General features: G+C 59.3%; 1 protein-coding gene across 13 annotated transcripts in view; it reads left to right on the top strand.

Annotated features, from left to right (window-relative positions):
• GSE1 (Gse1 coiled-coil protein) overlaps nt 1–13,221 on the top strand; it is a 421,108-nt gene that overhangs the window by 351,553 nt on the left and 56,334 nt on the right. Inside the window, exons 1-2 of one of the 13 annotated variants that reach the window (XM_059905632.1) lie at nt 12,546–12,562; nt 12,959–13,003. The exons of 7 other annotated variants lie outside the window; for them this stretch is intronic. The gene's annotated coding sequence lies outside the window, so the exon portion shown is untranslated. Of the gene's footprint in view, nt 1–1,335; nt 1,358–11,467; nt 11,532–12,536; nt 12,563–12,884; nt 13,004–13,221 lie in introns of those variants that run through there. 5 more of the 13 variants (XM_059905636.1, XM_059905633.1, XM_059905634.1 and 2 more) reach the window with 5 other exon arrangements.

Here is a 13,221-nt window from a genome sequence, read left to right on the forward strand (position 1 = left end):
GAATTAAATCTTCCCGTAACCACAGGAGACGTCTCTGGGTAGGGCCCCGCTCACACCTCCATGCGCCGATAGAAGTTGTTAAATGAATAATGTTGACTTACGCTGGGGACCCAATTCTCTCTGAATATAATTCCCCTTCAGTTCCGGGGAGCTTGCTGCAGAAACCGTAAAAATAATAAACACGTCTCCATATCAGAGGTTGGTAACGCTGCTTCGAATCCTTTTGGGGGAGAGAGGCGGGGAAGAGATAAATTAAAATTACTTTTTTAAAGAAGATCACACCACGAGTCAGATGACAGAGCAAGCTGGGGTAATGGGGTGGCTCTCAAAGAGGGAGCCCCGGGGCACCTCCCTCAGGGGAGGAGGGCGGGGCTACCTGTTGAAAACGTAGATTCCTGGGCTCCACCCCCAAATTGGTCTGTGGGTGATGGAGGTGAGGGCGTGACCCCTGCTGATCTTGTTGTGGAAAGTGAAGTTTGGAGATCGTGGGTTAATAGAAAGAGCAGTGGGGTGAGTCTGGAGAACCGGCTTCCTGCCCAGGGCCCGACCTGGCCAGCTGTGACCACACGCTCTTGCATTTCACCTCTCTGGTGGGCTCTGCGTCTGAAGAGTTGCCAGGAGTGGGCAGAGGCAGCTGGAGGCGCTGGGAGGACCACTTAGCTCAGGCCCCTCCCCCCTCCTGTTCCTCCTAAGATCCCAGCCGGCCCTGCACTGCCTGTGAGGCTCACGGGCTTGTCACCTGCGAGACAGGTGAGCTTGTCGCCCCCGCCCATGGGCAGGGCTCTGAGGCGCTCCTGTCTGTAAGCGAGGGTGGCCGCCCTCCCCGCTGTGACGGGCCGACCCGAGCGGGCAAGGTCCCTCCCTCGGGAGCATCCGAGGCCTTGACCGTGTGCCCTGGCTCCCTGCGCTCAGAGGGCCTCCAGGTGTTGTGTAAGCATTTCCCCCGAGGGCTCTGAACAGCCGGCTGGAAAGACACGGGGTCACCTCGAAACGACGTGGCTTCCAGCGGGGCCTGCTCTAACGTCCCACCTCGCGTTATTAACGGCGCTCGCAGATGGGGTCAGGCGGCCTGGGGACTTTCCCAAGGTCACGAAGCAATTTGCCGGCTGAGCCAGGAATAGAAGTCCTGAGCTCGGCTGTGCTGACCCTGGGCTCAAATTGCTAGCCAGGCAGGTCTGTACGGGGAGCTGGGTGCTGGGGGGAGGCGGGGTGGGGGGAGGGAGCCTCCAGGAGTCCTATACGTGGGCCAAGAGGAGGGGCTGGGAGCTGTCGTCCCGAGTTGACGGCGACGGCCAGGCTGAGAGCTCTCTCCGGTGTCCCTGTCCTTCCTGGGAGAGGAGGCAGTTTTGCACTGTGGGTAAGAAGTTGCTGTTGAGTGGGGATGGCCGAGCGTGTAGCTGGGAAGGTGCCGGTGCCTCTGTACTTCCTCTAAGGTCATGTGGGAGCCCTCGACGAAGACAGCAGCAACAAAAGAACCCCAGCTTTTGCTTCCCTGGTGCCTCTTTGCAGAATACTCTTAACTACTCCCAGGGGGAGGGATTAGCGTGGCATCACCGCTGTAGGATCCGGCAAGGGCCGATGGGGAAAACCCACCCTCATGTGCCCTGGAAAGGCGCTCAGCATTCTAGAACCAGAGGCGGTATATTCCGGGAGGTTCCTGGTTTTGGCTGAGTTTATTTTGGGGGAAGAGGGATGCGCGCAGCGTTTGTTGCTAACGAGGGCTCGAGTCCTCAGAGGGGCTCCTTAAACTCATTTAGATGGATTCAGCAAACATCTGTTTAAGGGCTTGTGAAGGTCCAGAAATAAGGACGGCTGTTTCCTCTCCACCATTGACTCAGTCTTGGTAAGCCCAGGGCAGAAAGTAAAGAATTTGAAATTTACCCCCGTGGGAGGGAGAAGGTCCCTTTCCCCTAGAGGAGGTTAGAGCCACATCCCGGAAGACTACCTGGAGGAGGTGGAATTTAAGCTGGGGCCTGAGGGAAGAGGTAAGCAGCAAACAAAGGAGCTTTGGGAGGGGCCAGGGAGGATGCCCCCAGTAGCAGGTAGAGCTGGCCTGAAGGTAAGGAAAGGAGAGGGGCTCTTAATCTAAATTACACTGTCGAGAGAGGGTTGGGCTGGGGGACAGCAGGGATGGGAAAGTGTGGCGGGGGTCTTGTGTGTCTAGCCACTTCTAGAAAGGCCTGTGTGTGGGAGGGTGGAGACGTGGCCTGGCTGGTACCTGGATTCACAAGGCATGACCCGGGAAATGGGAGCCTGAGGTCTTGAGGGGTGGAAGAGCCCCTCAAGGAGGTGAGGGCAGAGGGCTGGGCGGAGGGCAGCCCAGGAGGGGACCCAGGGGCCTGTCAGGAGGGCACAGTTAGGAGACAGTGGACGTGGAGGCTCTGGGCACCTCTGCAGGCAGCGTCGCGGTGGGACTGGGCCAGGGTCCGGGTTGCAGAGAGTGGGGGGTTCAGGTAGCAGGGGCTGGGCCGGCAGAGCAGCCTTTATGGCAGGTGGGGACGTGGAGCTGGGAGGAGGTGTTTCAGGATGGGGGCTTCGCAGCCGAGGCTGAAGAGCCACAGGAGGGAAAGCAAAGGCCCTTCTTGGAGCAAATGGGTAGAAGGTGAGAGGGGCGCCCCGGGCAGCAGCGCCCTCACCTGACCTTCCACTTGGGGCCCCCCTGCAGACACCCAGAGGATCTTGGGCAGTGGCCGTGACCACTGGGACTTCCAGCGGTGAAAACGACACTTTGAATGAAATCCTTTCTCCTTGATTATTTCCATTTGTGAGGCCAAATTATAAAAACATAAATGCAACGAGAGTCGAGCAAGTGGGTCCTTGCGGCCTCTGTGAGCCAGTGGAGATGGGGCCCAGCCTTGACCTCTCGTCCCTGGGGTCCCTGGCCTGGCTGGGAGGTGCCGAGGTGGCGTGAGGACCGGTCATCTGCCCACACCAAACTTGCCCAGTTGGCGAGTGATAGAGGCGTCTGGGATTTGACTGTCCAAGTGATGGTTTGGGACTTCAGTGACAGGCAGTAGATAATGAATCCAGAAATTTGTCAGGAGCAGGGCCACCCTGAAAGGATGGGGAGTGGGGGAGTGCAGGGGAAGGGAGGGCAGGGTGCGGTTCTAAATGAGGGCTGGGTTCAAACCCCAGCCTTAGTCTCCTGCCCCGAGAGGCAGGCCTAGCACGTAGTAGGCACTTTACAAACGTGAGCTCCCAGAACCCCAGCGGCTGCCAGGTGGAGCAGGGCACGTGGGGTGGGGGAAGCACCCTGCACGCACGTGTGCAAATCCTCAGGCCTGTACAGATGTCGCTTTTCCAGGGTGATTCGAATGTAAAGAACTTTGAAAGCTTTTAAACGTGCAAGGAAAATTGGGGAATGGAGACCCTGAAATAAGTTTCTTTCTTTCTTTTTTTTTTTTTTTGGCTGCGTTGGGTCTTCATTGTTGTGCACGGGCTTTCTCTAGTTGCGGCGAGCGGGGGCTACTCTTCATCGCAGTGCGCGGGCTTCTCATTGTGGTGGCTTCTCTCGTTGTGGAGCACGGGCTCTAGGTGCATAGGCTTCATTAGTTGCAGCGTGTGGGCTTCAGTAGTTGTGGCTCGCGGGCTCTAGAGCGCAGGCTCAGTAGTTGTGGCGCACGGGCTTAGTTGCTCCGCGGCATGTGGGATCTTCCCGGACCAGGGCTCGAACCCGTGTCCCCTGCATTGGCAGGTGGATTCTTAACCACTGCGCCACCAGGGGAGCCCCTGAAATAAATTTCTGAGGATCCCTTCAAGTTGGTGTGGGTGTCAGTAGTGACCCCGCAGGCTCGGCAGACTGGGTTCTAGAACATATCCTTCTCCTGCTGCTGGGCAGGGTCCTGTAGCTTCACCCTGAGCCCTGTCCCACCCAGATTGGCCCGGACCTCGTGGTGACTTGCTGCCCCAGGGCTCCCCTGGGGCTGTGGCCTGTGTGGCCACCTGGCTGGGAGTCCAGGCGCCCTATTCTCTGAGCTGGCAGACCAGAAAGGAAAGCCCCTCACCTGGTGGAGGACAGGTGGTTAATTTTTACAAAGAAGGGTTGTTCCTGAGAAGCTGATGAGGGAACCACCCAGATTTCTGCATCCGCTGGGTGTCTAGGCTCGGAAGGAGGAAGTGTGCCTGCTGCCAGCGTGGGTGTGAGGGGGCTCCCGGGCGCTCTGGCCTCCCCGCCGCTGAGGGCCCACTCTGGCTTCCGGTCAGGGGTCCAGGATCGGGGACTTCCCTGTCACCAGTGATCTCTGGCGGGCTTAGCTTCCCTGGTGGGGAGCTGCCACCCCCCCCTCCAGCTCCCTCTCTGTCCCCCAGGCCTGCCCAGGTCACCACTGGCCGCTTTCCAGCCCAGTGGCCAGGTGGCGGGAGCCGGGGACAGGTGTGTGCCTTTCGGTGTCCTCACCTCCAGCTGCTCAGCGCTCCCCGGGGCCGGAGAACTGTGGATGGGGACAAAAATACACAGATGGGGGAAGGACACTGCAAACCTCCCACCTTGAGGGCGCAGAGGTCCCGCCTGTAGAGAGACAGTGCCGCGTGTGTCCTGTGTGTGTGTGTGTGTGTGAGGGTGGGTGCCGAGCGTGGAAAAACGCCCTGGGAACAGAACTGCTTGAACCTGACGGGTTTCCCTCGTATTGCCTGAGAGTCGCGAACAGAACAGCGTGAAAGGGAGTTTCCAGGGGATGCTGGTCCTCAGGGGGCATCTGCGTGGTGGCTTCTCCAGAAACTGCAGGCCCTGCCTCTCCCAGCATCAAGCGGTGGTGGTGGTGGGGGGCTTCAGATTGGATCTTTTTTTTTTTTGAATTGAGATAAGATTTACACAATGTAAGATTAACCGTTTTAAAGTGAACAAATTCAGTGGTATTTAATTCATTCGCGAAGCTGTGCAACCACTACCTCTACCTTGTCGCGAGACAGTTTTTTTTTTTTTAATTTATTTATTTACTTATTTATGGCTGTGTTGGGTCTTCGTTTCTGTGCGAGGGCTTTCTCCAGTTGCGGCAAGCGGGGGCCACTCTTCATCGCGGTGCGCGGGCCTCTCACTATCGCGGCCTCTCTTGTTGCGGAGCACAGGCTCCAGACGTGCAGGCTCAGTAATTGTGGCTCACGGGCCTAGTTGCTCCGCGGCATGTGGGATCTTCCCAGACCAGGGCTCGAACCCGTGTCCCCTGCGTTGGCAGGCAGATTCTCAACCACTGTGCCACCAGGGAAGCCCGACAGTTTTTTTTTTTTTTACCCCAAAAGGAAGCCCTGTATCTGTCAGCAGTCACTCCCCCCGCCCCTGGCAACCACTCATGTACTCTCTCTGTCCCTATGAACTCACGCACTGTGTCTGGCTTCTTTCACTCAGCCTACTGTTTGCAAGGCTCATCCTCGCTGTCACATGATCAGTACCTGCTTCCTTTTCATGGTTGAATAATATTCCATTGTGTGGATAGACCGCAGGTTTTTAAAATCGCTTGTCAGTCGATGGACGTTTAGGTTGTTTCCATTTTCTGGCCATTATGAATATGCTGCCACGAACATTCATGTCCAAGGTTTTGTGTGTATGTTTTCAAGTCTCACTGTTCATCCACATTGGAGTCAATATCAGGACTTCACTCCTTTTTATGGCTGAATAATAATCGGCCGTATGGGCAGACCACACACTTGTTTATCAGTCATCCGTGGGAGGACACTTGGGTTGGCTGGATAATTTTGAGGACACATCTCTGAGAAGGAAGTCAGGACTGGGTATAGTCAACATTTAAAAAAATGACAAAGCCAAGAACCTTTGGTGGCCCACTGGGTCCCACCCTTCTCTCTGGCTCTCCTCCCATCCATCTGGCTACACAGACCCTGCAGATGACCAGCCAGTAGTACTGACCCTGAAGCCAGCACAGGGCTGTGCCCAAAGGCCAGGCCTTTCGAGAGAGCAGGCCAGCCCAACGCTGCCTGGTCCCAGACCCCGTCGCAGGCCCTGATGCCCCCCAGTGCCGATGTGGCCTCCCTGCCCGCCCGTCTGCTTCCTTGTAAAACTTTATTTGCTGTCTCCTTCTCATCCACTTCCTCCTCACACCAAATGTAAGTCATTCTGTGGAGCTCCAACTGTGTTCCAGGCACCATGCAAGGCTCTTTCTAGCTTATTATCTTGTTTAATCCTCACTTTAAAGCTGGGGAAGGGGTCGTGTTGCTTGCATGTCAACAGCTGGCAAAAGTGGTGCACAGTGACCCAGGTGGCTGTTTGCCCGGCCAGGTGGCCGTCACTCGGGCTCAGCCCAGGTGTCTGTCCTTTGACGCTCTCCCCTCCCCTCTCACCTCCCTCCCACATGCCAGTGGGCACTCTCAGAAGCCATGTTTTGTTTTGTTTTGTCTCTGGCCGAGCTATGCTGCTTCTGGGGTCTTAGTTCTCCGAACCTGTGCCCCTGCAGTGGAAGCGCGGGGCCCTAACCACTAGACCGCCAGGGACTTCCCAGAAGCCATGTTTTGAAATTTGATTTTTGGATGATCCTGGAATGGTTCCTACCAAGATGATTAGGAAGTCGTGTTTAGGAAGAGATGGTGAAAAAGATCAGCTGTGAGGGTATGGGGGTTCCGTGGCTGGAGGTAGAGTGTGGTGAAGCCGAAGGACAGTTTCATAGCTGCTCGGGGCCTTGAACGCCAAGCCAGGACGTGGCCCAAGAGCTGAGCGGGCACTGCTGGGACTGAAGTGTTTTCCTGATGAGAACAGAAGTCGTGAGGACACGATGCTCCAGGGCACAGGGGACGTTTCTGGTGTGGTTTTTGCTTAATTGACATTGTTGAAAATTACTCACGTGCCGTTGATTTCGGTCACATTCTCTGCCGCCCCCCTCCACCCTGGAAGTTTCTGCTCCTGCCCTGGAAAGCAGAGCCTGGGAGTCTACACTGCACGCCCCCTCATTGCAGGCCTGCCAGGTAGACGGGCTGCGGAGCTGAGATCTCATAAAAGCCTGCTAAAATAAGACCACTCAGGAACATATTCTCTCCCGGCTTTACATCACAAATGTTGACAGTAGGAAAACGCGGCCAGGTTTCTCTCAAATATGAAAAGTGGGAACTAGGCATGCGAAGAAATGAAAACCCGGCCCCCCAACCCCAGACAGCAGCCTGGAGGGGGAGGGGCCCTGCCAGCCCCCATTTCTCCATCCGGGCAATGGGGTGGCACTGCCCTAGGGGGCTCTGAGTACAGACAAGGTCAAGCGTGCTCCCACTGCTGTACATTTAGGGTGTGCACACGGCATGGGGAAGCGCTGGGCCTTCCTGCAGACTGTTTTCTTGCTGGAAGCTGCAGCCTGGGGGCCACTTCCCCGCGACGCGACGACTCAGCCAGCGGGCCCGGGGGAGGAACCGCTTGGGGAGAGTAGCCTGAAGCTCTGCGGAGGTGGCTGGGGGATGGGCAGCGGCCAAGGCAGGCCCACCAGGAGGGTGTGGACCCCAGCCCCGCGTGCTTGGCCTGGAAAGGCCTCAGGACTCCCACGGAATGCCTGGGCTCCCAGGTGGGCAGGGAGCTAGGAGGGTTTGTGCTTGACCCGTGGCAAGGCCACCCAGGCCTGCGTGGACGGCTGGTATCTTGCAGGAAGTAGCAGGGGCGTTGGGAGGGGGGCGGGGAGTCGCCGGTGGCAGAGAAGTTCAGAACTACCAGCCTCAGGGCCTCCGTGGACCCCCAGCAGCCCGTAAGGTCTCCCCCCAAGCCGCTGCCCGCCCGAGAGTCCGAGCACCCCCTTCCATCCACCCTCCCCCTGCCTCGGCCTGGCCTGCCCTATAAAGTTTAAAGGTTTTAAATGCAAATATTTCTCTTTTATAGATGCCAGCTGTCTCCAGAGAGCGCGTTTCCTCGCTGCTCAACTTTATTGTCCAATTAGCTTCCCAAATCTGGGTACTGGAGAGCCTGGGGGGCTAGGGGGGTGGAGGGGGAGCGGAGCGCTGGCTCCTGCAGCGGCTCTGGAGCTGGAAGCTGCCCCCCGGGGTACTGTGTCGGGGGGGGGGTCAGAGGGGGGAGGGGCGGGGGCAGGGGAGTGGGCATCCCTCCCAAGGTTGGGGGGGGGGGCACCCTTCAGATTCTGGGCTCCAGGAGAAGAGGCAGGAGCTGGAGCGGGGGCAGTTAGTGGGTATTCTTCTATTAAAAAATAAAAATAAAAGCAGCCAGCCTGGCGCGCACACTGGCTTCCTTTGAGTCCCTCTGGAGTGTCCCCCCTCCCCGCCTGCTTTCTAGCCGTGCTGCGGCTTCCCCATTCACCGGGGCTCGGCGGCTCACAAAGCGCGGCAATTAGAATTGAAAATCTATGCAAAACAGCTGTTAACTGATTGTGAAGGAGTGCAGCTGTGAGGGGGGTGCAGCTTGGAGGCCGGCACTGAAAGGGCAGGAAGTGTTGGGGCAGCCCTGGGTTACGAGGCCAACTCCTGCCACCTCGTCCACCGGGGTCGTCTGGGCCCGTGTTCCCTGGGGGTGACCTTGGCTACTGGACAGCCGGCTGAGACGGCGAGTCGGTGGAGGCTTCCCAGGCCAGGCCTGGATGTGCCCCCGTGTCCTTGGAGAGCCTGGCTCCTCCCTGGGGGGGCAGTGGGGGGCAGAGGGGGAAGGGGAGAGGGCTGCCATGGTTTTCCTTCCCTTTATCCTTCCTGCGGCTCTGCGTGAGATGTGAACGTGCAGAGGCTGGGGCTGTGTCACCGCTATGAGACGAGAGTCCCTTCCCCTCTGGGTACCCACTGTCTCTCGGGGTGTGTGGGGAGGGGAGCCTGGGGCTCCAGCAATCACTGGGGAGGCCCAGACACCCCCAGTCCTGCCCCGAGCTCTTGCTAAGCGTGCTCCTTCCTGACCCTGACCCCAGACCATAGCTCCGTGGGGCAGCCTGGGAATCTGTATTTCACACACCCTCTTCCCCGCCCCCCCCATTATCCAGGACCGATGCCCTGTGCGTGCGATCGGCATCTAAGAGTGGGACTCGGTGCCTGGAGAGATGAATTCCAGAGGCGGGGATGGGAAAAACCTCCTTGGAAGAGATAAGATTTAAGCCGGGCTTTGAAGAATGGAGAGGATTTCTGGGCCAGTGATAGCTGGCTGGAGAGAGAAAGGGGACTTCGGAGTGTAAGCGATGGAGGTTTGGCGGCAGGGCAGGGCAGGAGGGGCTGGGCAGGCCCCCTGTTTCTCAGCCCTTGAGGCGTCTGGCGGTACCCTCTGCGCTGGTAGCCTTGGGGTGAGTGGATCACTCATGCAGAGGGACTGAGCAAATCTCGGGGCTCTGGGTGGTGGGTCCCCCAACCCTCCTGGAAGGGAGACTGATTTTCGGACACCAGGACGGCCAGATGCAGATGCTGCGACGCACCCCACCCACCCCCCCTGCCCGGCCCTGATATATCTACAGCAGGTAGCTACGGAGAAATGCTGCTGGGTATAGGACAACCAGGGTCTGGATCAGGCTTGGATCGAATGTGTGTGTGCCCTAGGCAAGTTAATTAACCTTCTCTGGTCTCCTCACCAGGCTTTGTGATGGAGGTCAGGAGGCCGCCTTGCAGGGCCGGAGGGGATTAAATGACAGGAGTTGAGCAGCTTTGGCACGTGTTAGGTGTTTGGTAAATGGCAGAAATGAACCTCCCTTCACACCCACACTGACGTCCAGGTCCCTGACGCTTGTTTGCCAATCAGATGCTGAATGGGGTGGCTGGGGTGATGGAATGATGACGGTGACGTACAGCCCTTATGTGCTAGAACACCTGGTTCGGGTGGACGACACGGTTAGCCTGAGTCCTGCCGATCCCAAAGGACGCAAGATGATAAAGAGCGGGACGCAGGATTCCCTTCCCTGGTATCCAGGGCCCCTCACAGGCCGGGGGCTGGATCCGTGCTGGGACTCGGTGGGGGACAGTTGCAGGTGGTGCCTCCAATCCAGGGAACCTCACCTGACTAGTAGGTGCCCAGGTGGTGGTAGTGGTGATGGGTAAGTTGCCAACCCGCTCTCCTGTCTTTCCAGTTCCTTGCTGCCTTGAAGTGCCCCTCCTGTCAGCACCTACCCCCAACCCCCCCGGGGCCTGGCATTTCCAGTTCTGTATCTGGAAGGCTGGTGTGTTTGTTGAGTGACTAAATGCCCACCATGTTGGTTAGAGGCATGCCTTTCTTTGCGTCAGAGATCCCTTGTCAGTTGCCTCAGGGGATAAGTTTATGGGTCTCCTGGGGCTTTTCCTTAACTGAGGGCTTTTTGATTTCTGCTTCCTGCTCCAGGAAGCACAGTTCAGATTGACCCGAGTCTGGGGTCGCGGGCAGGCACCCACCAAGCATCCCGTTGCCCCTGGCAAAAAGGAGGCAGGACCCTGGTGAGGAGGGTCGTCAGGGTAGGTGTCCCCACTCTGGAAAGCGTCCCCATACGCCCCACCTTAGGACTGACCCTGGCCTTGGGTAAAAACTTGTGCTTTTACCCTGAACCTTCTTTTTCTGCCCAGTTTCCAGGCATATGGGAATGAGGGAGAGGAGGTGCGGAGAAGGAGCGCTTTGCCCAGGGAGGGCTGGGAATGGCTGCGGGGTGGGAGCTGCCACCGGGAGGGGAAGGAACGGCCCCGGAGGGAAATGGAGGGCGGCCAGCCTGAGCCCAGAGTGGCGGGAAATTAAGAGTCAAGCTACAAACCTCGTTAGCGGGGAGCGCGCAGGCTGCAGGAGAGCAATTCCCACCCTTAAACTCAGAGGCCGTGCTCCCGGATTACTAATTTCCTCGGGCCCGGCGCGCTGACATGAGTGTCATCCATCTCCGCTGTGCCAGCCCTCCTGGTGGCCGCCAGCATTTTCTGGCCAGGGCGCGCAGGCCAGCTCGCTGCTGCCCCCCGGCGGTCGCTGGGGATCCCTGCAGCTCCCCGCAGCCTCCGCGGGCTGTTCTTGGAAAGGGAGACTGCAGGTGTGAGCAGCTCCCAGCACAGCTCCCATTGCACCAGCGTGCACGTGACCTTGAGCAACTCTGGCCTCGACTTCCTCATCTGTGAAACGGGGATCAGGCTACCCCTCTCGCAACGCAGTGGAACCAGATGTCTACAGGGGAGGGATCTGCCAACTCTAAAAACTAGCCACATGATGAACCCAGTGGCCACCCCACAAAATTTCATGTTTGGCCATCGTGGTCCTTCTCAAACAGGTGGAAGAACTTGACACCCGCCCCCCCCGCAAACCACCACCACCACGAGGGCCTCCCCAGGAATGAAGGGAAATAAGCTCGAGCACCTCGTCCCGGTGAGAGAGATTGGGAGGTGGGGCCTGGGTGTCGGGACCTGGACATGGCTGGGAGGAGACTCCTGTCCAGGTGCGAGTAGTTTCATTTGTAAGTTACTCCCCTCCCCCCGCAGCCTGTAATCCAGGTGGGAAAGGGAACCGCCCCCAGAGGTTTTTAATTTTGTTTTTCAGGCCCTAGGCCCGTTGTTGAATTCTCTAACTCCTCCCTCCCCCTCCCCGACGCTCCAGGCGTGGATGGAGGCACCCCCTCCTGCGCGCCCTGGCCGCGGTGAATCTGCCGGCCATTGCTGAGGATCAATTACCGGAGGCCGCGCTACGGAGACACCGTGTGGTGCGTAAATTAAAGCGTCGTCGGGCGGAGGCCTAGGCCCGCAGGAGGGAGGCGCGGCCCGGAGCGAGGCGGGTGGTGAAGCGAAAGCGCCCCTCCCACGAGGTGCCAGGGCCGGCCGGCGCCCACAGGTAGAAGCCAGTAACGGCCCCCGGCTCGGCCTCGCAGGTCCGTTTCCTTTTTCGTTTGTGGTCGGCCAGGAGCCTTGTGCAAGGCGAGGGGCCGATCCGCGTGCGCTCGGTGGAAGGTGGAGCAGGGGAGTGGGTAGCTTGGCGGCGCCCGTCCGGGCCCTACCCCTAGCCCCCCAGCGGGCACACAGGCGGGTTCTGCTCCCCGCTGGCGCGGGCTCCGACTGCTCCAGGCCTGCCAGCGTCATCGGGAACAGATGGATGGGGGGTGGCAGGCGCCCAGCGCTCCCTCCCGTCGCAATCCGGACTGGCGCGGGGAGGGAGGGAGAGAGGGAGAGAGAGGGAGGAGGGAAGGCGGGGGAGGCTGGGCCCGCGGGGACGGCTGCGTGCGCGCCTGCCAAGCGCGGCGCGGGCATGTCCCGGGGCAGGTTTGGGGCTGGCAGAAGCGCGGGCTGGCACCGGCGGCCGAAAGTTGAAACCCGCAGCGGGGCGCAAGGGCGGCCGCTTGGGGCGGGGGAGCCGGGGAGTGGGTACTGGTTTGCCTCCGGGCTCAAAAGTATGAAAGCTGTAGAGGATTTTCAAAAGAGGATGTACGGGGAGAGACCCCGGGCCATCCGAGCAACGTTGGGAGCTTCGGACGCGCGGGGTCGGAGCCCGGGGCTCCGGAATGCGCCAGGGCCAGGGGCGTCGGGCGAGGCCTGCGCCCATTAACTCGGCGCTTCCGGGAGACGCGGGCCGCGCTGGGGGTGGGCTCGAGGCTGGTCGTCTGTGCCCGCCGCCGGTGGGGGCGGGGCGGAGCCCGGCGTTTGGGGGAGGCTGGGGCCCGCCATTCTTCGCCGTGCTGCTTGTGGGTGCCCAGGAATTTCAGGACGCTCCCTGAGTCATTCCAGTCTGTCAAGTGCCTGGGTGAGGTGGGGGGGGGGGTGGGTGCCAGGAATGGGGAGGCGGTGCTCTGGGGCCGGAGGCCCAGTGGGTCGTGCCAGTTTCTGGAGGCGGGTGGCCTCGCCTCTGACCGCAACCCCAGCTACTTAATGACCCCCCGGGCGGAGCGGCGCCTCCGTGGGCTCTCCAGCCGCTGGGACGTGGGTTCTTTAAAGAACTACCCCCTGCCCCCCGCGCTGTGGGCTTCCCAAAAGTTCTTTCAAAGGAAACGGGAAGGCGGAGTTTCTAGAATCTGGGGAGGAAGGAACATAGGCCCCAGTTCTTAATATTCAACTTTTTTGAGGTGCGGCCGAAAGAGGGGTTTGGGGAAGATAAACGCACAGAGCCGACCTTGTATCTCCCTCCCCTCCCCCAACACAGACACCGGCTCCGAGAAAGTTTTCCTCCAAAAGGCCTCTAGAACACGTGAGTTTATTCGTTCACTCCTTGTTGGGTCTGCTTTGTGCCAGACACTGTTCTAGGCGCCGGGGAAGCGGTCGTGAGACGCAGGGGCGCTGCTCGCTTGGCGGGCGTGTTGTTAAGTGACTGTTCCCTACTTTTGGAAGCAAGTGCCTAGTCTCGGACACCAGTGTATCTGGGACCTCTGAGCAGTCGAGCCAGGGGCCCCCGGGAGACTGAGGGTG

This window comes from Balaenoptera ricei, chromosome 19 (assembly GCF_028023285.1).
Source record: "Balaenoptera ricei isolate mBalRic1 chromosome 19, mBalRic1.hap2, whole genome shotgun sequence".
Lineage (NCBI taxonomy): Eukaryota > Metazoa > Chordata > Mammalia > Artiodactyla > Balaenopteridae > Balaenoptera > Balaenoptera ricei.